Source organism: Micromys minutus (genome assembly GCF_963924665.1).
Source record: "Micromys minutus genome assembly, chromosome: 7".
NCBI lineage: Eukaryota > Metazoa > Chordata > Mammalia > Rodentia > Muridae > Micromys > Micromys minutus.
The window spans coordinates 1,993,582-2,020,383 of record NC_137976.1 but is presented as its reverse complement, the minus strand read 5'-3'; positions in this window follow the sequence as shown (position 1 = coordinate 2,020,383).

Sequence of the window (26,802 nt, the reverse complement as noted above, 5' to 3'; positions counted from 1 at the left end):
CACCCCAAAAGGAAAGAAGCACCCTCTTTGATCAGCTTTGGGTCAACCCGCAGATGTTCAGGCCATTGTCAGTGAACTTAACAGGCATGACACAACCCCTCCAAGTGCAGGCTGACTTTCAGCAGCCCTCTAGGGAAAACAAGGAGGCTGGGGGTGGACCTGGGGTCCCATGTGCTGTGTTTTCCAAGAGGATTTGCTTTGATTTGGTTTGAGCTTTTGCCTCCTCAGGGAAATGTAGGTGTGTCCAGTACACCCTGTAGATATGGGAACCTCAGCCCCAACTTGTCCTTGTTCCTAGACCTGGATTACAAAAAACCTTATACAGAAGGCTTGACTTCAAGGCTGCCCTAGAGAGGAGGGCAGTTCTCCCAAGCTGTACAAGAGAGCTGAGGACTAAGAAGGGTGTGCTGGGAAGGGTGGGCTGATGGGAATAAAGCAAAGTGGTGACAGCCCCCAGTGGGCCCACCCAGGGGAGAAGAGGCATTTAAAGTTGTGATCCCTCAACAGCCTTCAGGAAGCCGGAGTTCTCACAGGAACACCCCACCCTCAAAACCGGGTGCTGAGGAAGTGAGTTACAAAGGGAGTAGGGGGAAAGGAGCTAGGCCTGAGGACCCAGAAGGGCTGCACCCCCAAGCTACACCAGACCTACCCACAAAACTCCCTGGCACCCTCTAAGTCTCTTGCACTTCTCCTCCACTACCTCCTTATCTGGGGGAGAAAATACAGTCTGCACACACATCTGGAAGGAAAGTGAGGCCGGCAGAGTGGTAGAGAGGAACCTGTGGTGGCTGCCATTCGCCCAGACTAACTGAAGCACAAGCTGAACCTCCCTGGGGCCACCCCAGCCCCCGCTCCTCACCTCCTCCAAGTCTCCAAGATGGCTCTGGTCTTCAGCTACACCGCCTACCTGTCTCCCAACACAATAACCTCCTGGGGACTTCTCCCAAAACTCCCCTCCAGCCCCCAGTGGGGTTCCTGAGTGATGTTCTTCACCACACAGACATGGAGGACCCTGACCTTCTCCGAACCCACTCCCTAGAAAGGATGTTGATCCTACTGGGCAGGAGCTCAGCTCTAATAAGGGCCTTGGTCATCTTGATCAGGCACAATGATGTGATGTAATCAGGTCATCTTGATCGTGATGTACGCTTGATTTGATAACATCTGCAAAGACCCTGTTTCCAAACAAAGTCCAGATCACATGTTCCAGAGGACAGAATTTGGCCTCACCTTTTGGGGGCACAATTCTACACTAAACTGAATGCCAACACCGATGCCTAAAGACCAAAAACTCCACAGCACAAAAATGTTCTTCATAAATACATTATTACTCAAAAGAATGCACATAAACAACCTGAAAGTACACCGTGTGACCCTTTCTTCAGTCGTAGTAAATGACAGTGGGAGTTGGCGGTAGAGCCCAGTTGGTAGAGCGTGTGCTGGGCTTGCAGGAGGTCTGAGCTTGCTCCCCATTACTGACCAATTCCATAGTAATCTTAGCACTTGGGAAGATGAGCCAGGAAGAGCAGGAGCTCAGGGTCACCCTTGGCTACTTAGCAAACTTGAGGCCAGCCTGGGCTACAAGAGATGCTATTTTTAAACAAACGATACAGGGAAACGACGGGCAAGAAGACAAGATTCTTCCAACGATGTTAAATGACCAAGAACTGCGGTGTAAGGACACACATCACAGAATAGTAAGGACGAGACAGAGCTGAAAACTGTCTTTGCAGTTCACTTTTAATGACTTTCAAGCTAAAAGGAACAGAGTGGAGATTGTCTCTGTCATCTCTCCCACTTACCGGCTGAGATTCGGGGTTATCGAGCAAACCTACATTCGTGGGTCTAAAACATGCAGAATCGATGTGAGCTCAGCTAGTGGACGTGGGTGCCGTAACAGAAGCTTCCAGAAGTTACATTTAGCATTGCTGACTTCCTGAGGGGCCCAACCTCATGCCTTTGTTGTCTCCAGGAACTCAGAAGAGCTGCGTACCACAGATAGAGTCTCCCTCACCTCTGCAGAGCCCCCCACCTCTGGCTTGGTCCTTCATCAATGGGACCCGTTTGTTTACGGCAAGAAATCAGAGCCAGCCAAGTCCACGCATATATATATGCTGATGGCCTCTCATGTATTACTTGTGTAAATATATGTATATATGTATATATCTACATCATATACATAGTCAGCAGCCAGTGTGTGTATGGCGTGTATGTTTGTGGGGTGGGGATAGGATGTGTGTGTGTGGTATATGGGATTCATGTGTGTGTACACTATATATATGTGTGTGTGTGTATGCATACATATATGCATATATATTTTGTATGTATATGTATGTATATGTTATATATACATACACATATATATACATATATTCATCAACCAGTATATGTGTGGTATATATGGTATATATATATACATATATATATATGGTGTGTGTGTAGATAGTGTATATATAGTATGTATGTAATATATATAATGTGTATGTGTATATATATATATATATAGTGTATGTGTGTGTGTGTGTGTGTGTGTGTGTATGTGCGTGTGTTTTCAACAGAGTGTTCTCCCAGATGGAAAGACAAAGCACATCAAGGCAAAGCACAGGGCTAGACCATCTCTCTGGTAAGGGGACATTTTTTTCTTCACCAAACTCTAGGCCCTGATGAGTCAGACGTACAAGTGCTTTGCTTGCAGAATAGCACCAGCGTGTGCTCTGTCTACACCAGAGACAGTTCCACTCTGTCCTGGTGATCTTCTGACTCTCCAACTCTATTTAGCACATGTTTCTGTGCAATTTTCCCAGCAGGATATAAACAGCAGTTCCCATGAGGAGCCCTTCTTGGCAAGGGTGTCTGTTCATGCTCATTTCCTGGCTGGGCCCATTGTCATGCCTCTCTGAGGCCAAAGGTCACAACCCACAGAGGAAAGTTACGTTCACACCCCTATCCTGGTGCGTGCAGGACGCCCTCATCTCTGCAGACATCTGCCCCACTCTTGCTGCAAAGAAAACATACCAGGTGGAAGCTCCGGGGACAGGGACATCCGATAGGGCTTACCCACAATGACCCTCGTGCAGCTCTTAAGCTCACACTCAGTGTGACCCAGGAAGACCTACAGTAAGAAGGACACATATACACACACCATACATACATATATACACCTACCATACACACTATATATACACATACATGCTGTATACACACACACCATACACACCATAACATATATACCATACATAGTATACACATCTATACACACACCTGTATGTGTGCAATCATGCATGCTCAAGCATGCACACACACCATACACACTATACACACATACCATATAAATACACCATACATATTACATGCATATATACACACACAAGTGCACATGTGTGAGCATACACATATACCATATACATTACATACACATACACACTACACCTGCACATACACATGTACATACATGCATGCAAGCTCATATGTGTAAGCACACACACACCATACACACTACACATACACACAAGCATGCATATGTGAACACATACACATCATACACACTATAAACACATAATACCATACACACTACACAGACAAACACACACAAGTGCACATGTGGAAGCATATACACACACCATACACACTACACATACACACATATCATGCATGCCATATTCACACACCATATATACTACACACACATACACGTGTACACATGCACGTACACACATGCCCCAAACTGCCTGCTACCTCACCTCTCTCATCACTCTTTTGTCAAAGTCTACCTCACCCCCCACCCCTCACCCCTCTCCCTTCACCCCTCACCCCTCTCCCTTCACCTCTCACCCCTCTCCCTTCACCCTTCACTCCTCACCCCTCTCCCTTCACCCCTCACCCCTCATTCCTCTCCCTTCACCCCTCACCCCTCTCCCTTCACCCCTCACCCCTCACCCTTCACCCCTCTCCCTTCACCCTTCACTCCTCACCCCTCTCCCTTCACCCCTCACCCCTCTCCCTTCACCCCTCTCCCCTCTCCCCTCACTCCTCAACCCTCACCCCTGGGACTCAGGCAGCCCGCTTTCTGCTCACCGCTGTTGTTGCTGTCCACACAGGGCTTAAAGGATGTCTTGACTGGGTGAATTGGAACCCTTATTGATGAACAGATATATAATGTGACATTTCCTCAGACAGTGGACTGTTACTTGGCCACAGGGGGGGCGGGGGGGGGGATGAAGTAGGAATACAGGTAGAACCTGAACAAAACAGGCCAGGCACAAAGCCTACATGTGGTATGACTTTGTTTACATCGTAGGCAGCCAAAGAAACGGAGCTATTTTGTGGATGGAGTGAACTTCACTGGTAAGGAATTGCTCTGAGATGAGGATGTTCAGGACTGAGATACTGGAGAAGACTGTCCGCTGTTGCTATGCTGAGAAACACTGAATCATACATGCTTTTGCCTTTCATCTGAGTTTTTTTAAGTCAGTGTTATATTGGGATGTCATTTATCTTGAAATCTGTCAGTCCCTGGATTGCCCCTCATTCCCAAGCCTTATTATTCTCTACAAAGCCATGTCAGGGTGACCCCACCTCTGAGCCACCAGCCTGGCTATGGCTCTACAGCCATGCTGAGCTCCTTCCAATACTGCCCCAAGGCCTTGCCACGTGCCAGGTCTCTGTGGGGGGTGTCTTTTGGGAGGCTTCCCATGATTCCTTCTGTCTATTGGGCCTCATCTCAGATGTCACCTCCTCTCCCCCTTCTCCATGGCCAACACACTCCATTCATTCTCCTGGTTACTGTGTGAACCTCTCAGCAGCCCAGAGCCACGGGACTACTGCAGAGGTGGGAAGGGTGGCCTCCTGTCCCCAGCCTTCAATCCATAGTCAAGCATTTGCACTCCTCATCAGAACCCGGCCCAGCAGAGGAATAGAGTCTATGGGCCACACAATCATTCATGAGCCACCACAGACCACCACAGAGACAGACACGGCCCCCAGGTCCTCATCCCTAGAACAGAAGACAACACACCATGTCTTTCTTGTAGGGGGAGGTGTTGTTTCTCTAATTTGGTTCTTGATTGTGCCAATAAAGGAGGCAGAAGCCAGTTGCTGGGTGGAAGGGAAAAGGTGGGACTTCTGGGTCCCAGGAAGAGGAAGAGCAGACACAGGGAGAGACAAGTGGCACTTTGGACCAGGCTTTAGAACAAGGATATAACAACCATGTAAGGTCTTAGGGCAACCAGACCTGGCAGCCTTTGCCACCTATGAATGGCTAATAAGTTTAGCTAGTAAGTTTAGGGCAGAGGTTTCTGTGCCCAGCAATTGTGTTATCTGGCAAGTTTTAAATAAAGCAGTCTAGTGTTTTTTTTCTCCCATGGAGCTAAGGTGGGCATGATCTCAGAGCTAAGCTAGGAGTGTGGCCCCAAGCAAAGGAGGAAGCATACATTTTTTAAATTATACACTACAGTCACCTGTTCCAGAGGAGGCCACACACCCTGGTATAGGGACAGGACCAGCCTTTCGTTCTGGGTAAGAATGTTGGCTAGAGCTTAGGCTTATGGTAGTTTCAACCTCGGAAGGGGGTTAAAGACAAGCTGCCCTGTGGGTCCTTCCTCAGCTCTGGCTCATTAGATAACATGGAAACCTACACACAGTGGGAGGGGCAGGTTCCTCCTGGTAGTCTGGAATACCAAGAGTAAACACCCAAGTACCTACGGTGACCGTCACTGCTCTGGTTATTGTAACAAAATGTCTGACACCAGCAGCTTTAGGAAGGAAAGGGTTCTTGTGGCTCAGTTTGAGGGCAGCCCATTAGGGAGGGAACGGTACGGAGGCAGGAGCTGTCTGCCCACAGCGCCTCTGTCAGAAAGCAGAGAGAGATGACTGCCGCAGGATCTCAGCTCACTCTTCCTTTTATACCCCCTTTCTTCCGCAGCCAGGAGCCCCAGACACAGAACGGTGCCACCCATATTTAAGATCTTCCTACCTCCTGTAGAAAATCCCTCCCAGACACACCCAGAGGTTTGCCTCTTCCATGATTCTAGATTACGTGAAGATGGCAATCAAACTGCACGCCTACCATTCACTGAACCGACAAGCCATGACACCTCAGGCCCTCCTTCCAAGGAAGCCTCCTCCATGAGTGGGTGGCGCCTGTAGCAGCGCCTCCTCCTGGCCGATGTGGGCAAGCACAGGGCTCTTTTACCCTAGGATCCTTAGTAGGAGCCATAGCACTAAATTTCCATCCTCACCAAGACCCCCTCCACCCCTGGGAGGCTCTGGCGCTCCTCCTGTGGATCCATTGACTTCTCCATTCCCGTGCCACCACCCTGCGGAGCAGGTCCCCCAACACTCTCTGTATCCTCGGTCTGCACCAGAAGCTGCCCCATGTCATCCCAAGAGCCCACAAACTACACATGGTGCATCCTTTCCTCGTGAGTTCCTACAAGTGGGTCGCAGTAGCGGAGCGCCCACATTCACACCCTACACTGTAACGGGAGTTTTTGCTACACCGCTTTGATGCCTGGTGGCTCGCACCCGCGCACCTGCCCAGGATCTGTGTTTGGATCCAAGACGCACACACATTATCTTATTTTTAAAATGTCTTGGCTACTTCAAAGGCTGGACACTCCTAAACCTCCTGCTACCCCAGGCCCAAGGGGGAAGTAGCCAGCGGCCACTTACCCGAAATCTCACGTAGCCATTGGTTTATCTCCTGCCGCTCCTGTCCTAGTCTGGGCATCTCTAAGTGTTCCGCCCTGTTACCGGCCACTGGGGACAAAAACCTTTAGCATTTGGGCACGCAGATTCCAGATTAAATCAAAGCATTAGAACCAATCTCCACCACTCCGCCTCTGATTTAGGAGGCTAGTTCCTGATGTTACAATGGAAGGCTCCCCTTCCCGGGCAACGGTGCTGGGTTTGCTACATTGTTATTGCTCTTACAGTCGAGAGTTTAAATCAGTGTTGGAAACAATCTCAAACTCACTGAAAGTTGGCAAAATAATGTGGTAAGTTTTTTAAGAAAATACATTTTAAAACTGCCCAGACCTTGCAAATTTCAGAAATTGTTAGCCTAGTCCAGCCCAGCATAATGACACATTTTTAAATTTATTGGGTTTTACCTCTGTGTGTGTGTGTGTGTGTGTGTGTGTGTGTGTGTGCATAAACATCAGTAGAGAGTTCAAATTCCCTGAAGCTGGAGTTACAGGTGTTTGAGAACTAGCAGGCACTGAGAACTGAACTTAAGTCCTGTGTAAGAGCAGTAGTCACTATTAATGGCTGGGCTGTCTCACCAGCTAACACAACATGCACAAGACACACACATGCGCACAACACACACACACACAACTAACACACACACACGTTATAAATTTTTATAGAATTTTCCTGTGCCATTTGGAAGCAGGGAGTGAGCATCATGGTACCTTTTACACCTGAATATTTCAATAGTAATTTTCTAATACCACATATAGTCCCTTACAGGTCTATAGTAAACACATCAAAATTTAGAAAACTCTGCAGGGATAGAACTCTTGTGTGACCTCTACACAGTCTGTATTCCACATACATCTGTGAGTCACATTAGTCCTCAGTCGGGTTGTTCCCGCTCTCCTGGGATTTGGCTCAGAACCAGGCAACACATCTGGCTGTTTCTTCCTTGGTCTCTTTCAATCTTCCCTAAGATAGCTCTCTGTTTCTCCTGCCATTGGTGGCATAGTCTCTCATCTGGGCCTGACTGTGTCCTGTGCAGTCATTCAGGCAGCTCAGCTGGATACACCAGGAAACATTGTAACCTCCCTGGGCTGTCACAACCACAGACCTCCAGTCCCATCTGTCTTCAGCCCAGACATACACTCTGAACATGCAGTAAAGGCCTTACCCAGCTTGTTGTTTTCTCCCTGACAGTCAACAAATGAATAAGGTTTAAATATTTTGGTCTTTTCACACATAAACACACATATAGACACATATATACATACATGTATATACAAACACACACATATCTATATGCATACACACATAATGCATATACATACATATATATGCAGACACACATATACACACACAGACACTTACATACATGCATGCATACATATATACATATGTATGTATACACAAATACATATACACACACAAATACATATGTATGCATACATACACATAAACATGTACACACATACACACATATAGACATATACATACATGCATGCATGCATATACATATACACATATACATGCATACACATACATATACACACACATATACATATGAGTACACACAGAAAAGTGCCCATCTCTTTTAAACTAATATCTACTTTGATGAATGAAATACAATATTGCAACTGTAAAAATTCACATGGAGCCCCCATTGTATATTAGTTTATTTGTTGGTTGTCCTACCTGTTGAGGATATATTTTTGGCTGTGTGCTTACAAATAATTCAATGCCCTCAGGACGCTGAACGGCAACTGCTTTATTCATAGCTCTATCCGAATTCTAAGGAAAAATATAGATGCCTTTGTCTCTACAAAAATCACTGAGAATTTTTTTAAATTGATTTTTAACTATTCAAAGGAACTGGGAAGAAGGCTCAGTTGGTAAACTTCTTGCACACCAAGGTGTGGCACACACCCTGACTTCAATCTCCAGAACCCACATGCTGGCAACCCCAGTGTCAGAGAGGCAGAGAGAGGCTCTGGCCAGTTAGTTGGGACACTTGGTAAGCTCCTGGCCAATGAGAAATGTTGTCCCCCAAAACAAAACAGATAACACCTGTTGATTGGCACCCAGGTTTGACTCTGACTCTACATGCACACATGCACATATGCCCCTGCGTAAGCATAACCACACATGTGTGTACACATTTGTTCTCTGATGCATGTATTCTAACTCAGAGATAGTGACTTTGTGAACCTACAAAGCACTAAAGTTTTAACATCAACAGATGTTTTGTGATCCTGAAACTACACGAGAAAGACAGACGGTCGGTGTCACCAAGAAATGGCAAGAGCTGTGTGGAAAGTGGAAGATGAGCCAGAAGGAAGCACAGGTCCTGTCAGTAGAGAACAAGGGTGGATCCCACGGACCCTGTCTGTGGTGTCACCAGAGTTTGAGCAGAAATAAAGATGACAGAGCCCAAGAAGGCCACCTTCCAGGTAGAAGAGATGAAAATTGCAATGCAGATGACAATGAAGACCAGCCCCCGTGGTGATGACAACCCTAACCAAGTAGAGCGTGTGACGCATGTCCCAGATGCAGCCTAGACTATTTCTCAATTCCTCTAAGATTGAAAGAAATGTAGAGGAGGTTGTGAGCCAGTGAGCTAACCTAGCATATGATCCTGACAGCGCTCTGTGGCTTCAGAGACAATGCTGGACCCAGGGAGGCCTCCACACGCGTGCTTAGCCATGTCTGTCCCTTCCACATGCCCAGAGCAGAACGCTTTCCATGCAACAACTTCATTCTCACTATGAGGAAGCACACTTTAAACAATATCTAGATGTTGTCTTTCAGAACACTATTCAAAAGGAATATATAAATATAAGCCCAAGTGAGTTAAAAAAAAAAAAAAAACTATAGCCAGTAGAACCTGCATGTTTATATGTTTGTATCAGCTTTATTCATATTTAGCAAGTTTGGGAATTCCTGACATGATCCTCATTGGTAAGTAGATAAACTGAGGTGCACAGAAACCACGGGATGCGATACAGCAGTTTTTAAAAAGCACTATTAATCGTGAGATTCCAACCACGTGACAACCCGGCATGTGAGGAAGGCCCCAGAGCCATCAGTGCTCGCTACGAATGTATGGAACGGAAACAAAAGGAAAAGGATGGAGACAGAGAAGTCTGAAGGCGGTGGCACTGTCCCAGTCACTCTTAGGACAGTGTGTCAACCAACAGAACCTTCCGATACAGAGGGCAAGCCCCAGTGTCAACGGGGGAGGCTTCAGTCAGTAATAACACGTGCAGATTAATCACACTGATGACTTCCAAAACGCACCATATTCATGCAAGATGATCAGGGTAGACAGGACCTAGGATTCCACTTTCTTCTTTGTTAATATTTTAAATTGTTTTATTATTATGTCTGTGAGTGTATATAGGCACATGTCTCTGCAGGCAGGAAGAGGGCATTCAGTCACCAGAAGCTGGAGCTCCAGGCACTGTGAGAAATCCATCTGGTGTCTGGGAATGAATCTCTCTTAACCACTGAGCCATCTCTCCAGACTGGAGAAGTCTACTTTTAATTCAATTTTTTTAATGAAACCTTGCTATAAATAAAGCCATTCATTTCAATATACTCACAGACTACAGCATCATAAAGCCTGCCACAATTCAATACTTGAAACCTTGCTATAAATAATAAATAAATAGAGCTGTTCATTTCAATACTTCCATATAGCACAAAGAACCCACCACCATAAAACCTGCCCCGATTATCCAGCGTTCATGCAACACGGCAGCATTTGTTAAGAAAGAAAAGTATGGCTCTGTCACCGGCTGGATTCAGAGCTCACAATGAGTGTGGCCGTGCAGAAGACGCTGCTTTGGAAATCTAGACCTCAGTGGTCTGAGCTGGCACACACAGAGGCTAATGATCGTCAATCGTACCCTAAGCGGCCCAGCAAAAATACTTAATAAGCTAAATTTCGAGAGGGAGGGAATGGTTGAAAGCTACAGATAAAACCCAAATCTATCAGCCGAGTTGTCCCTGACCATCCCCAGCCAAATTTAAAGCCAGAGCCCGGATATTCCTTAGGTCACATTCTTCCCTGTGCTTGGCTTCTGTCTGCCTGTGAGATATACTTGAATACTGATCCTTCTACAGCTAAACCCAGAGGAAATCTTATGAACAAAAACTGTGCTTCCAAAACTGCCAACTACTTTCAGCTGAGTGGGTAGGGGCTTACCAGAGTGTCCTTTGGAAGTTAAGCTTCCTCGGGAATAATCGGCTCTCTCCCAAGGAATGCCACAGAGCTCCCACAGATGTGGGTCTGGCTTCACTGCAGACTCACCCACCTCCCTTATCTACAGCCCTTATACAAAACCGCAGAATCTGAGCTTGCCAAGAGGGCCTGTCTTGTGTGGGGTTATCCTCCTGAGTCCGAAGCCAAGAACTCATTCTAGGAGATAACAAGCCAGTCATCTGGGTGGTTCATGAAGCCATGCCTCTGAGCACATAACCCACCTTTCCAAAAGACGAGCCATGGCGTGCATTGGAAACACAATACCATTCAGGAGCAGCAGGCTTCTATTTGAAAACACCTCCAACTTGGTAGGCTTAACCTTTTTAAAAAGAGGGGAAAAGTCTCATATAATTCTGACTGCACCACCATGAGGTATGCTGTGTAATTTGGGGCCTGATGCAAACTGGAAACACAGTACCACCTCTCCACTAATAAATATATCAAGTCTCTGAAAATGTCCTGTTAAGTCACAGCCTAGTAGTCTTGCTGAGGATGGGGTCCTTAGAGACAGAACTACAGTGACCTCCAGGACACTGTGCAGCCAGAGAGCCTTGGCTTGCCCCTTGTGATTAGCTTCAGTCCGGCGCTGGCTGGATTCTGAGGCCCGGCAGCCATACTTGAGAAAGCAGACATGTATTACAGACACTTCAAAACCTGTGTCATTGATCAAACTAAGTCTTGCATGATTTCACAAAGTGCTGCCTCAAGAACAGGAAGAGGGTCACCAACCCTATTCTTGCTTTTTATGCCTCTCCAAAGTCTATCCTCACACCTCAAGCCTGCGTGTTTGCTCATTCCCCAAGTCTGGATAACCAGTGATCCCAGAAATCCAGCTTCTACTTCCCCAGTGCTGCCAAGCTTAGCTTTGTGCGTGAGCGCTGGGAATCTGAACCAGGTCCTTATGCGTGTGAGGCAAAGGCTTTATGGACTGGGTATTTCCCCGACCCCGCCTACGTTTGTGTTGAGAAAACCCTCCTCTAGCTCCACCCTTCCTGAGAGAAGAGCATCTCCCAGCCCTCTGACTGCTCTAAGGAAGCAACCAGCCTCCTGAGGCCAGTTTCTCTCCCATATCTCATCCACCGCATGGAACTCTTAAAAAAAAAAAAAAAAAAACAGTCAGCATTGTGCCCCCTGTCCAAGGGCTGCAAACACTCGATTACTTATGTCCCCTTTCTAAAACCTGTGTGGCAGCTGAAACCCAGGTCACAAAAGTCTGAGCTAAATGTAGAGGACTTGGGAGCCGGCTATCTGCATTCAATGTCACTGTGAGGTCATGTGATGACACCCGTCAAAACTACAGGGCTGTTACCCCAGATCAGGACTGGTCACCGACTAGACAAACAAAGGGATTCTGTTGGACCGTGTGAGGAAGATCTTCAGCTGGATTGAGTTGTCTGTGTACCATTTTTAGCCATGTTCGATGTCTGATAGTGAATCGTGTGGAACCAAGACCCTTAGGAAAGTCTGTGTCTGAGAAGGGCCTTTCCTGCCTGCCCTGCTCACAGAACACCCACTCTAGAAAGTTTGTGTTCGTTGAATGTTGTATGAAGTTACACATACTATTGTGCGAATACAAGCAAATCTGTGTTCTCACCACCCCTTCAGGACACCGTAAACCCTACTGGGAGCTTTCCTTAGCGGACTCTGACATATGTCCTCATTGTACATCAGAGGCACACCCCCACTAACCGTGCCCAGGTCTGCTCCATGATATACAGGGTCTATCTCTGTAGGCTTTGTCTGGCTTCAAACTGATGGTAATCCTCCTGCCTCAGTCTCCTGAATAGCTAGGATTACTGGCATGAGCTGTCCTACCCAGCTTCACCAGTGTTCTCTTAAAGAACAATTATGTGTTGCCAGCAATCTTGCAATTACAAAATTACCGGTCTCATTTTCAAAAGCTTCAAGTTCATTAGTGCCTAATGAAGCATTAGCCCTGAGTTCAAGTCCCTGTGGCCTGTCTAGAAAGCCAGGTGCAGTCATATGTATCCTGACTCTTGAGGTAGGCAGAATAAAGACAGGAGAGTCCCAGGGAGCTCCCTGGCCAGTCTTCCTTCATCATAGTCAAAACAAAGAAGGGGAAGCTGGGTGTGGCATATGTATTTGGAAGAAAGAGGAAGGTAGAATCTCTGTGATATCAAAGCCAACCTGGTCTACACAGTGAGTTCCAGATCAGCCAGATAATGATGGTGGTAGTGGTGGTGATGGTGGTAGTGATGGTGATGGTGGTGAGGATGGTGGTGATGGTGATGGTGATGGTGGTGGTGGTGATAATGATGGTGGTGGTGGTGATGGTGGTGGTGGTGATGGTGGTGGTGGTGAGGGTGGTGGTGGTGAGGGTGGTGGTGGTGAGGGTGGTGGTGATAATGATGGTGGTGGTGGTGATGGTGGTGTTGGTGAGGGTGGTGGTGGTGATGGTGGTGGTGGTGAGGGTGGTGGTGGTGGTGGTGGTGAGAGTGGTGGTGGTGGTGAGAGTGGTGGTGAGGGTGGTGGTGGTGATGATAATGGTGGTGATGGTGGTAGTGGTGGTGATGGTGGTAGTGATGGTGATGGTGGTGAGGATGGTGGTGGTGATGATGGTGATGGTGGTGGTGGTGAGGGTGGTGGTGGTGATAATGATGGTGGTGGTGGTGATGGTGGTGGTGGTGAGGGTGGTGGTGGTGGTGGTGAGGGTGGTGGTGGTGAGGGTGGTGGTGGTAAGGGTGGTGGTGATAATGATGGTGGTGGTGATGGTGGTGTTGGTGAGGGTGGTGGTGGTGGTGGTGATGGTGGTGGTGGTGAGGGTGGTGGTGGTGGTGGTGGTGAGGGTGGTGGTGGTGGTGAGAGTGGTGGTGAGGGTGGTGGTGGTGGTGATAATGGTGGTGATGGTAGTGATGATGATAAGTGAGAAATTGAGAAAGACACCCAATGACAAGCTCTGGCCTCCACAAACATGCACACACACATATCACACACCCACTAAAAATGTTAATTGAAGGAAATTATACAAACAGCAAAAGTTTGGAAGAGCTTTATGGGATGGAGGTGGGGTGTACAGACCAGAATACTCCAAACCCAGAAAAGATGGTGCAATATACTGGGCCTTCATTCCCTCCATCTTACCTTTCTGCATGATCTTTGTGTTTCTTCATTACTGACATCTATCTCTACTCTGACTAATTTTCTTCCCAATCAACCACATTTCTCTTTTTTCATGAATTATATACTTTTTATCTTTATCAAATCTACCTTCTTACTCCCCCCAACTCCTCTTGGGTCATTTCACACACATACATCCCTTTCATTTCCTTCCCACCTTCATGTCCTATATAAATGATGATAGGTGGGTGATGACAGGTACATAGATATATAAATGATAGATAGACAGAGATAGATAGATGATTGATTGATAGGTGATAGATTGATAAATAATAGATAGCTGATAAAGAAATAGAAAGATAGATAAATAGATTGATAGATTGTTTGGTAGATTTATATGTGATAGATACATGATAGAATGATAGATAATAAACACATAGATGATAGATTGATTGATAGATAATAGATAATAAATATATAGATGATTGATAGACAGATTATAGGTGATTGATAGTTGGATGAATAGATGGATAGATTGATAGAGTAGAGAAAGGGAGACCTACTACATTCAGTTAATAACCTCCTGAGTCCAATCAGCGTCAGTCTCATAAGGGTTAGGGTTTAGCACAGGCAACTTACTAGAGTTTCCACCCTGATGAAAAGAGACTTCCTCAAGACAACGGCCATCAACTGCCTACAGCTTCTCAGCTAGGAGGGGCTGGAGAGTACGCCCTATGCTGGAATATTGAATAGACTGGCCTTCTGTGAATCTTATGTAACAACCACAGATATCTGAGAATTCATGAGACTTACCCATGATGCTCAGTACTCCTCTTTGGAGATGCTCCCTCAGACACAACCAGTACTGCATCTCCTAGGTGGTTCCAAACTCAGTAAGATGACAGAGAAGAAGCAATCAACACATTTCCCATCCTAAAGCCCAGACACTTATCTAATACAGTATGAATATATCTCCAGTTTTAACCATATGACACTCCTACCTACAACATTTGGTTCTTGAAGTAGTTTCTTAGAAAACACACACCCCTGTTCACACAGTTCTGTGTCCTTTTTCTCCTGTGGAAATTGTTATGGCCTTGCCTTTGATATTTAGCTTAACACAATGAATGACTGGATTATAAGGCAAGACAGAGTAGCCAGGCATTTCCTCATTAGATATACTCACAGAGGGTTCCTATGTTGAGCCCAAGCCTCTGCTCCACAGGTGTATGCTGATTTTAAATGTCAACTTGACAAGACAGTAATAAGCCTATTAAAGTGTTTACAGATTTAATTAGCCTTCGAACTGGTAGATTAAGTAAAACAAATTATCCTCTCCCAAAGGTGAGTGTCATATCATCAGCCCAAGGTGTGAGCTGAACTGAAAGGCAGATTGTCCAAGAATAAACAAAGAACTCTCTCCTGGCGTTATCAGACTGAGCTGCTGGATGCCTGTGGCCTTCAGAATTGAACTTTGATGCATCGTTCACTCCTCCAAATCTCCACCTGCCAATTGCACCATATGAGCCAAGTTCTTAGAACGAGTTTCCTTATCTATGGGGTGTGTCATATGTGTGTGTACAATGGTACGTGCATTCCACATCTCAGACATAACTGGACTCCCTGAGACCCTGGCATACAGCAGGCATATTCAGACTCTCGTGCTGACATCATCAGTGAGGTTTCATTCAGACCCCCTGAGGAGAACATCTCAAGTTCATTCATCAGGACAAGTCCCACTAAACACCCTGCATGAGAAGAACCAAGCACAGATTTTCTAAGAAAACTGACTCAGTGACTCAAGCATCGTAGAGAGATTTTACCCAGTTCGTATCTGAAATGTGTGATATTCTGATCATGAGTGACAACTGCCTCCTGGGGAACCATCCAGGAACCGTGAGACGCAGCCGGTGAAGGTTTGCTGGCTGGCTTCCGCCGAGAGCACTGAGCAACACATTACATCTCAAGAAAGCACTGAACTGTCTAGTCAACCTCGTAAGTGGAATGGCCACGTCTTATCTCAAAGTCACACCCACAGCACTCTATTGGTTAGACTCTTTGAGAGATTTTTGTCATTACTGTTTAATCTGTAGCTGTGGTGGTCTGAATAAAAATGGCCCCCATGAGCCCATGGGGAGTGGCACTATCAGAAGGTGTGGCCTTGTTGGAGGAAGTACCTCACTAGGGGGCGGGCTTTGAGGAAGCTCAAGCCAAGCTATTTCTTCCTGCTGCCTGCAGATCAAAATGGAGAACTCTGGGCTATCTTTCCAGCACCTCGTCTGTCAGCAGGGTACCTTGCTTCCCTCCATGACAATAGCAGACTAAACCTCTGAACTGTAAGCCAGCCGCGAGGAAATGCTTTTCTCTGTAAGTGCTGCTGCGGCCATGGTGTCTCTCCCCGGCAAAGGAACACTGACTGAGACAGCAGCATTCAAAGGTAACCTTTCACTTGCTGTGGATTCTGAGTAAGCAGAATCACAGAGGAAGTTCTGGACGCCTCCCACACACTCCCTCTGTGCAGGAGATAGTGGAGACGCAGATGTGCAGCCCCACGCTCAGAATCCTGGAAATCATCAACTCTATGAAACTTGCCTAAACTCGAGTACAGCCCAGCGCTGCGTGAGAACATGAAGTGTCAGCAAAGCGTGGCAGACTCTCCACGCAGCCCACCTCCCTCCCTCCGCAGGAAAGCTCTGCACGGCCTCCTGTCTGCCTCTCTGCTCTTGACCCCTCTAAGGAAGTTCCTTTAGAATCGGTGTTTAGCCTCCAAGTGAGGGCTAGGTGTTTGTGTTAAGCAAACACTCCATCTCCTTATGAACTTTTTCTCACGGATAAAATTGTGTTTCTCTTGGCTGGGAGCACAGAGGCAAAGGCTGGGCTCTGTAAGCCTACTGTTCCTCAGAGGCTCCCTGGGAACTTGAGACCAGTGGCCAGCAATAATGGCCTGTGCCTCTCCCTGCAGGGTGGGAACTGGGCCTCACGAAAGGACTCTAGCCAAAGCTTCGGGCTGAGAAGAGTTAAACACAGAACAGCTCGGCAGACTCAGAAACCTCTCCCACCTGTGTTTCCAGCTCCTCTCAGATCTACAGTCTCCCTGTGAGCACCTTGAATCCCCTGGCTGGGTGGGCATGGCTCCCTTTGCCTGTCACCGCCTTACTACCAAGCTCCTCCCTGTTTCACCTGCTCCTCTGCCCATCTGCCCCTCACATCACACTGAGGGACCTTGGAAGGCAGCCTGGCTGCTCCTTCTTTTAGGGACAGCTCAGTGATGGGCATAAAACCAGTAGACAGAGCGGAATCAAAACTGTTTCCTGCCTCCCGCACATTATACACAGGCTGAGTCCCCAAAGCCAAAGCCTCCTGCAGGAAAGCAAGCCCTATGTAAATCCAACCTGCTGTCCAAAGTCCCCTCTGGGCCTGAGGAGCCCTGAGAGAGGGAAGCAGAGGCCTCTCCCTGCAGGGAGTGAATCTTGATTTTGTTTGATTCCTGCCTTTGATTTGTAGGTACAGAAATCCTCAGGGATCTGCTAAATCTGCAGTCTTTGAGGGAAAGGAGGTAAAGTATAAAAAGATGGACCACTTTTTAATTGGGCAGGGGGATACTGGGATTGACCCAGAGCCACGCATACTAAGCTGGAGACCCACCCCTGAGCCATATCCCCAGGCCCCACCGAAACACTATGTCCACTCATTTGTGTGACATCACTGCCAACCATCTGTCTCCAAAACTCCTACATCTCTCTGAGTCGAGACTCCATTCCCTTTCACGCCCGCCCTCACCATCCAGCAGTCGTTTTGTTTTCTATCTCCGTGAACAAGACTACCCAGGAATCTCATAGGAAGTCAGCATTGGCTCGGGCTGTAGGGACTCAGGATTCTCCCCCCACTCTTTAAGGCTGAGTAATATTCCATTGCATAGGGGACTTGGGTCACCTCCATCTTGTGGCTGTCCTGAAGAATACTGTGAGAATGGAGAACCGTTACCTAACAGTGTCTGTAATGCCGCTTAGGGAATCTCCTGGCTTCACCTACCCTGGGTAGTCCCAAGCATTCTTGTGGGTTCACTAGTGATACCAATTTCTGAATGTCTCATCCATAGGTTTCAGTAGGCATAGGGAAAGTTCCAGAACTCTCTGAAGAATGTTCTAGAGTCCAAGCTACTAGAAAAGAGAGGGAGTTCATGCCTACAAACAAGCATACAGCACGGTATAGGAGAACTATACTAGGCCTTCATCACCCTGACTAGTTCCTGACACAACAAGCTAAGGAGAGAAAGATTTGTTTGGGTTCACAGTTCTGGTCCACCATGATGGAAGGCCCAGGCCAAGTGAAGCTCTCACTTGAGGAAGCCAGGAAGCAGAGGAAGAAAACACTTATGAAGGCTTGGTTTTTCCTTTCCCACTTTAATGCTGTCCCAATCCCTAGCCTAGGGGATGATGCTGCCCACATTCAGGGTGGGACTTCCCCATAAGTAAGATAACTAACTCCCCCTGGAAATGTCTGTCTGACATACAAGGTAGCATTCTGTACCAACTGTCTGGGAGTATCTAAGGCCAACTGAGTTGACAATCAAGATTAACCTTTACAGAGTCAGGGGACACCGTGTTCACCAACATCTGACTGTCCAAAAGACGCCAACATGGCCCTTTCCTGTCAGGCAATAGTTTCATGACCTCAATAGGGCACAGAAGTTCTTCTAGAAAATGAAACAAGCTCTGAGCAGTGCAAATACAGATTAGAACTTATGTGTGTGGAGTGTGTGTGCGTGTATGTGTGTGTGTGTGTATATACATGAAGATGCATAGGGAAAAGGTGTGTGTGTGTATGTACATGAGTATTCATAGGAAAAAGGTGTATGTAGAGGGGTGTATGTGTACATGTGTGTGTATACATGAGTATGCATAGAGGAAAGGTGTGTGTGTCCCTAGGGGAAAGGACCTATGGTGTGCTGTAGATCAGTACCCAGTGCTATTGTCCTAAAACTTCCTGGTCCTGCTGTCATAAGTCCTCCAAGCCAGCATGAGCCTCCAGACTGAAAGCACATCCTTCCAAGTACCCCACTTTCCAGACTTGAACTTGATGTTCCTCTAAGTGGGTCATCCTCGCTCATGGGGCAGAGCTGGGATGACAGAGCTACAAGTTCCCAGGAACAGATCTGACTTGAGAAGTCAAGTGCTTAACTGTCCATCCATAGGGGTCACTTAAGAGCAAAGCAACAGCTACAATAGGCATCAGAGTCCAAACTTTAGCAAGAATCATTACCTTCTCGAGAGTTCAAGTAAACACCTTCAAGGCCTATGCTGGATTATTCTGGAAAAGTGAGGTCTGAGCATCTCCTGGACATGGGCGTAAAAGGAAAAGGAGCCAGCAAGAAAAGACAGGAGAACCAAAAGTCACTGGGAAAGATGGCTGGTCTGTGCTCAGCCCTGGCAAACAGAGGCTTCTGGGAAGAGAGATTAATGAGAGCCAGTGGAGCTGATGACTGAGCTTGGGGGATCCAGTTTCCCGAGAAACTACATCCTGGTGTTGGTGAAGGGTGGTGTAGCAGTTGCAGTGGCAGCAGCTGTGGGGTGGATGCATTTACTAGCAAGGAACAAGCAGGCAAAAGCAACAAACCATTGCACCTGACACTCCTCCCTGCCACCTCCTGCTTTCTCTCTTCCAAGAACTCTTAACTCTGCCACCGAGGTGGCTTAGGCCTCGCTCCCAAGCCAAGCCAGCCATTCTCCCCACCAACTGCTGCTCAGGCTGTGGGATGAATTTCCCAGTAGATTCTACCTGTGGTGTCTGAAAAGGATGCTCACCAGACTGTGTTCCTACACGCTAGTACCGAGGTTAGTCCACAGAACTGCTGGGTGGCAGGGTGACCCTAAGAGCCAGCCAGGTGAACTATGCAAAGGCTCAGAAGCAGCGTGGCGCATCACTCTCTTCTAACCTGTGAAATCACTTCCCTCAGAACAGCTGTCATCTCCAGAAGATGACTTGTTCATTAGCAAGTGTGAATAATGCCTCAATTTACCACAGAATGTTCTCCTAAAGCCCGGTGAGGTGTGGATGATGAGCCATGGGCAGTCTTGTCTGCAGAGGCAGGATTGGGCAAGTGCCTACAGTGTCACGGACTGCCTTGATTTATTCCTGGGAGTCACAGCCATAACCCAAGGCTAGCCCAGAAAAGTAGCTGGGGGGGAGCATAAATCCAATGCCCTAAAATATGGATTAATAGAAATCTCAGCGTCTCCTAATGACCCCTTCCTTGGTCAGAGGCAGAAAACTGGACTAAGAATTATCTGTATTCCCTGCTCAAGGATGCGTGTTCTATCTCACCATGGAAAACATAGCATCAAGCATTCTCTAAGTAGAATTTGTCATCACAACTGGATCTCCGATTTACCCTTGTCACCAGCCACAACCCTGCCAGAGAAACCTAACCTGCAATGCATGTATAGGTCTTATAACAGTACACAGGTGCATAATTTCATAATTATATTGAACTTAAATGCTCATTCAATAGAGTTCCACAAATACCTGTGTGAAGTTCATATGCTAAGGGGATGAAGATGCTAGTGGGCAGTGGGCCAGCCACTCGGGGATCTACAGGGCAGCCTGGCAGACTGGAGACACCCAAGCAAGCTCCAGATCCTAAAATACCTACTATGTGGCTTTGTGTAGAAAGGAGCAGCTGACCCCGCAGTGGTCTAACAGAGGTCAGAAACATCTCCCCCTGAGTTTACACAGCAACAAACAGGGTGACGGGACTTCTCACAAAGTGGTCTCCTCCCTGGCTTCTGGAGAAGGTTCCAGATCTTTCTAAGGACTCTGGCCAGAGAGTGTCAGCTGAGAGAGCATTCCTAAAGTTTCTACAAGGCTGAATGGGGTGTGACTGTGGGTCTGTCCTGGTGTGCAGGAGATTTCTCTTGGGGAATTTTGAGATCCGGGGGACCTGTCATATGAGCTGGAATACGTGAATACTGTGCCGTGCAGCTACTAAAGGCTGTGACCAAGACACAGTGCTTCATTCCTTGTCTTTGTTGCCTTTATATTGCCGTGGGGAGACAATGGGACCAAGGCAGTTTAGAAATAAGCCTGTCTGGGGATTATGTTTCAGAGGACAGGAGTCCATGAACATCATGGGAGAAGATGGTAGCAGCAGGCAGCCATAGCACTAGAGCAGCAGCTGAGGGTTTACACATTGGCTCACAACCACGACAGAGAGAGCTGAGAATGGCATTCTGAATGTTCAAAACACACCCCAAGCGACACATCTCTTCCAACAAGGCCACACCTCCTAATCCTCCCCAAATGGCTCTACAAACGAGACCATATGTGCAAATGGAAGCCATTCAAATTCAAACTTCCGCAGTCAGGACAGAACCAGACTGCCTTCTCTCATTTTCAGATACCCAAGCCCCCGCAGTGAGGGGGTGCAGGCCCTGGTGTTACTGGGACTTGGTACCCAGAGGCCTTGTGAGCTGGTTTATCTTCCTACATGATGCTGTGAATCCTCAGAGGCAGGAGCCAGAGTCAAACAAAAGGCCCTTCTTATGTCACCCCCCCCCCCCCGTAAGTGTCTTTGCTCTCCGAGCTAAAGGCAGTTAGATCCAGCCAGAGCCGGGAGCCCTCAGTGACATTCCAGTGTGCCTGAGGAGGTGTCAGTCAGCACAAAGCCGCCATGACTTGGGAGCAAACCTCTGAAGGAGATGCCAGCTACCCTGTCTAAGCTCATCCATTTACACAGGAGATCACATCCACATTCAAGCCATTTCTCTGGGAAATAAGGCAGCCCCCATGGTCCAGCCTACCCAAAAGAACCTTCCAGAATGTCATCTATGCGAGCCACAAGACTACATATCAGTTTGGTGCCATCTACCCCAAAGCTTCCCACAAGAAAATCTGACAAAATCACATGCTGTCAAGAATAAAGTTATTCCACCTCCCATCCCCAGGGGAACCAGACAACTCCCGTTTTTCCAAGAAACTCTTACCCCAGGAGTTAAAAGGGACACGAAGGGACTTCTCATCAAAGCTACTCAAGACAATGACACTTTCCAGCATATGACACTTTCCAGCATGACTAGAACTTCTGTTCCAGAAGTGACGGGGCCACTACTCGTTAATCAGCTTGGCAGTCTTCTCCACAGGTTTCCAGTAATCTGTTTTATTATTGTGGCTTTGTCTTTTTAAAGAAAATGTCTCAGTGTGTCTCCAGGGTTGCCATAGAGAGTTGGCATCGCAGAAACTCCCTAGAGAAAGATTATTTCAAAGGCTCACGTCCACATCACACACACATGCCACACGAGTACCCCTGAGGACTTAGCAGGACGAATGAGAAAAGGCTTTAAAGATAAAAATACTGTGGGGCGATCTGTAAATTTCCTTCTTTTTCTGACACCTTTTTGAGCCTTCACTATTGGCCAGCACTCACAAATGATTGTCTTCTATTAAAATTGTGATGACTACATACAGAAATTCAAACCATAGCAAACCCACACAGCCTGACGGGCAAGTCAGGGACAGCAGAGAACACACGTGCAGAGTGCCTGGAAGTTGTGTCATGAGACCTCTGGTCAGCTCCGAAGCCTGTGCTGATGACCAGTATCCAAAGACTTCTCATTGGTTCTCAGAGTCCCCGTGAGAGCAGTGGCTGCCTGGTCCCCAAAGCCACTGCACAAGTATCTGCACACAAACATATGCACACTCGAAACCTCCAGAAGGGTCTCTTTCAACCAGAAGCCACATGAAAGGTGATGTGTGCAAAGGGTGAAAGAGCATAGGACGTCACACTCTGCACGTGTGCAAAGGGTAAGATGTCACACTGGGAAAATGCCACCCGCCCTCTGACTCCACAGCCTAAATGCCCTCGTTTCTCTTCCTGTTGCTTCAGTAATGCGCCTGACAGAAGGAACTTAGGGTCTTTTTCAGCTCACAGTTCACAGTACAGTCGATCATGAGGAGGAAGTCAAGGTAGATATTGCCTAATACAGATGCTCAAGTTGCGGAGGACATTGCACTTTCTCTACACAAACCAGGATCCCCAGCCCAGGGAAGGCCCTGCCCACAATCCAGATGTTAACTTCATCAGGACAATCCCCCAAGGCATGGCCAGACGCCTGTCTCCTAGAGGATCCTAGATTCTGTCTACTGACAGTTAATGCTACCCTAAAAGGACAGAAACACCACACAGGGAGTGTGAGGCCGTGTGTAACTGCAGAGTACTTTGTTCTGTGACGAGGGGAGGTGACCCACACCCGTGTGTGTTTATGGAGCATGTATCCCTTCTGAGGCCAGTACATGGATTCCATGTGGGGAATCCATGGGGAGACCTTCCCTTCCGCAGCCTGGCTTCTGCCCATCACCCCTCTTCAGGCCGCAGGGTGAACGCTCTCCTTCAGGGCATTTCCCAGTCATCCCTGGACTTCCCAGCTCTGAAGATGCCGACCATCCAACCTCATATTTATTTTTCCTACTCTTTGTCTCTTTCCTCCCTTCTGGATCCTGTCTTGACATTTTTTCCTCTCCCATAGTTGCTTCTAGAAATTTAACGCATTCACTTTTGAAGTCTTGTCTGCAACTCAAGTTTCTCCCACTGAGTCCCAGGTGCCATTGGACAGTGAACATGAGGAAGAGAGGACATAAGAAAGGAAGCAGAGGTGGGGCGAGGAGACCCACGCCTATATAGACTGAGCTGGAAGATAGTTCAAGGCCAGTCTGGGGTACAAATGAAGATGGGAGAAAGGGGGGGCATGGAGGGAAGGAAGAAGGGGGGAGGGAGGGAAAACAAAATAAAGAGAAAAGAGCTTCATATGGCCAGGAAAGATGGGTTAGTCCAAACTTCCTGGATCCTAACACACTGATCTGAGGTGATACGAGAAACCACTGATATCTTGCAAAGACAGGAGCATGCATGCCACTGAGGGATAGATCAGCAAGAAGGACTCCCGGGCACTCTGGGGAGAACTATCCCGGGCTTCTAGAGTCTGCCTGCCTGGTGACGTATCCCTACACCCATGCAGCAGCAACAACATCATGGCACATGAGAAAACTGCTCGAATGTGTGCCCATGTGCCTGAGTGCTCGCCTGCCTCGGGGCTGGCCTTACAGGTGCTCTCCCTCCATATTGCCTGCCCTGCGTCTTCCTGCACACCTGCCATGAAACACCAATCAATCACAGACCCGAGCAACCAAGGGCTGAGACCTCTGGAACAGAGTCAGTTAATCCTTTTCTCCTGTCCAGTCACTTGTCCCTGGTGCCTGTCACAGTAACAGGAAGCTGGCTCACACACATCTTAAGTTAGAGGGCACCAAATGCTGCTGTGAGCAGACTCCTTCCCTGTCCCTACAGCTTCTGCCACCATGGAGCACAATAGATGAGAAGGAAACAGTTCTTCTGTGCTAAGTCCCTGACATACTGGGGTTCGTTGTGACAGTGCTTAATCTGCTCTGACTAATCCAGTGTCTGGCCTGCATATATATATATATTTCTGTCTGCCCCCTTTAGGCAGAAGATACACCCACCCATGTAGTTGAACCCAATTAACACTATTCAATTCAATCAGGGCAGTGGTAGAGGTACACCTCACTGAGTTCCTAAATGAAAGACACACACACACACACACACACACACACAGCCTTATATTTTAATATGCCTTAAACAGCTCAATGGCTAGGCCCCTTCCTAACCTCCATCTGGCTGATACAGCCCCCTCCAATATCCCCGAGTTATTCTTTATTAAAATCTATATTCCATCCCTGCTGCCCTAGACTCAGGCATGCAGCCCTCTTAGACTACATGACGTCTCTGCCCTCTGCACCTCTCAGACATGATCCTTCCCCAGCATGGCAGGCTGTCTCTTTCCTTCACCTCGATCCCTTGTCCTGGAATCCTGAATGTCCTGCCTCTGTCTCCCTGCCCAGCCATTAGCCTCTGGCAACTTTATTTACCAATCAAAACCAACTGGGGACAGGTTCCCTCGGTTTCGTATGTGTGGACGTGTGATTCACATGCAGTTTTGAGAACCAGAATAACATAATACAAGTGCATTAAATGAAATCCACAGCACACGTACCCCAGTGGGTGCCTGAAATATTGTATAGTACTGCACAGTATATGTGTTGTGTTTATTTTCTATACATATCTATGACAAATTTAATTTATAAATTAGGCAGGAGAGTTGACAGTACCAGAGCCAAGAAATGGCTCAGGGGTTAAGAGCACTGGCTGCTCTTCCAGAGAACCCACATGTGACTCCCAGCACCTACATAGCAGCTCACAGCTGACCATTTATTTCCAGTTCCAGAGGACCTGACTTCTTCATCTATCCTCTGTGGGTACCAGCACACACGCTACACAGACATAAACATGAGAAAAAAGCACTCACATAAATGAGTCTAAAACATCATGGGCTAGAACAATGGTGTTAAGAATGCTAACTGCTCGTGCCGAGGACCTAGACTCAGTACCCAGCACCCACATGGTGGCTCACAGTCTGTGACTCCAGTTCCAGAGGCTCCAAAGTTCTCTACATACATGTGGTATACATGTGTGCTGGCAAAGCATTCGTATACAAAAACTAAAAATAAGCTTTTAAAAACAAGCTAACAATACTGAATGATAAAGCTGTTCTGTGTTACATAAACTCTTCTCCCTTCAACACCTGCTGTACTGTGGGTCTCACAACTCCAGCATATGGGGTTTTTCCTTCTAAATCAAGATTCTCCTTGCCACTTAAAGGGAGTAAGCGCCTTCAGCCTCAGCTTGGCATTTGACACTGCCCCATGACACACAACACACTAGTTGTGTCCACCATGACGGCTGCTAAGCAATGGCTCGGTTGAGGGCACAGGCCGTTTGGATGCCATGTGGTAATCAGAGGATGACTCAGAACGCTGACGGGCTGAACAGAGTGACACAAGATTTCATCACTCTCTTCAGAACAGCACATGCCTCACAATGTAGGACTTGCTCATTTCTGGAATTTCCCGTGTCACATTTTTACAACACTGTTGAATTTGGGTAGGCTGAAGTTACAGCAAGTAAAAGCAGGAATATGGCTGGAGTAGAGGAGTGGGGGAGAAAAGGAGAGCAGAGGAAAGAGAGAAGAGGGGAGGGGAGGAGGGGAAGAGGAGGAAGGGACTATAGAGTATTCTTTCTCACACCCCACCATCTCCCTGTCTCCTTTGGAGCACTGGCTTCTCTTAGAGGCTGAGAAACTATCAAATTTGAGTTTTGTGATTGCTGTTATTTTTAGCACGTTGCATAAGTTCCGAAGCTGTGTACGTGGTCACTGTAACTGTTGGAAAATATCAACAGGTGTTTGTGCAGAGAAGCAAGCTGAGGTGCTCCAAAGAAAAGGCCCAGCAAGCTGGTGCTCCTAGTAGGTCCTGGAAACCTTCTTTGGGTTCCTGTCCAGGGAGCCCAGGGCACATCCTCAAGCTATGACCGAACAGATTCTTCCCTATTCGTCCATGAGGAGCCAGGGCAGGCATCTCCCATCGTAAGGAGGGCAAGCACAGGGCTGCTCTGTTGAAACTCTGTGGCCCAAGACAACTTGGTAATTATTTGTTTCGTGCATGGGTGTTTTGCCTGCACATATGTCTGTGTACTGTATGCATGCTGTACCTACAGAGGGTAGAAGAGGGCATATCTTCTAGGGCTGGAGTTACAGATGACTGGAAGCCACCACATGGGTACTAGGACTGAAACCTGAGTCCTATGGAAGAGCAGCCAATGGTCCTAACAGCTGAGCCATGTCTCCAGCTCCTAAGACAAG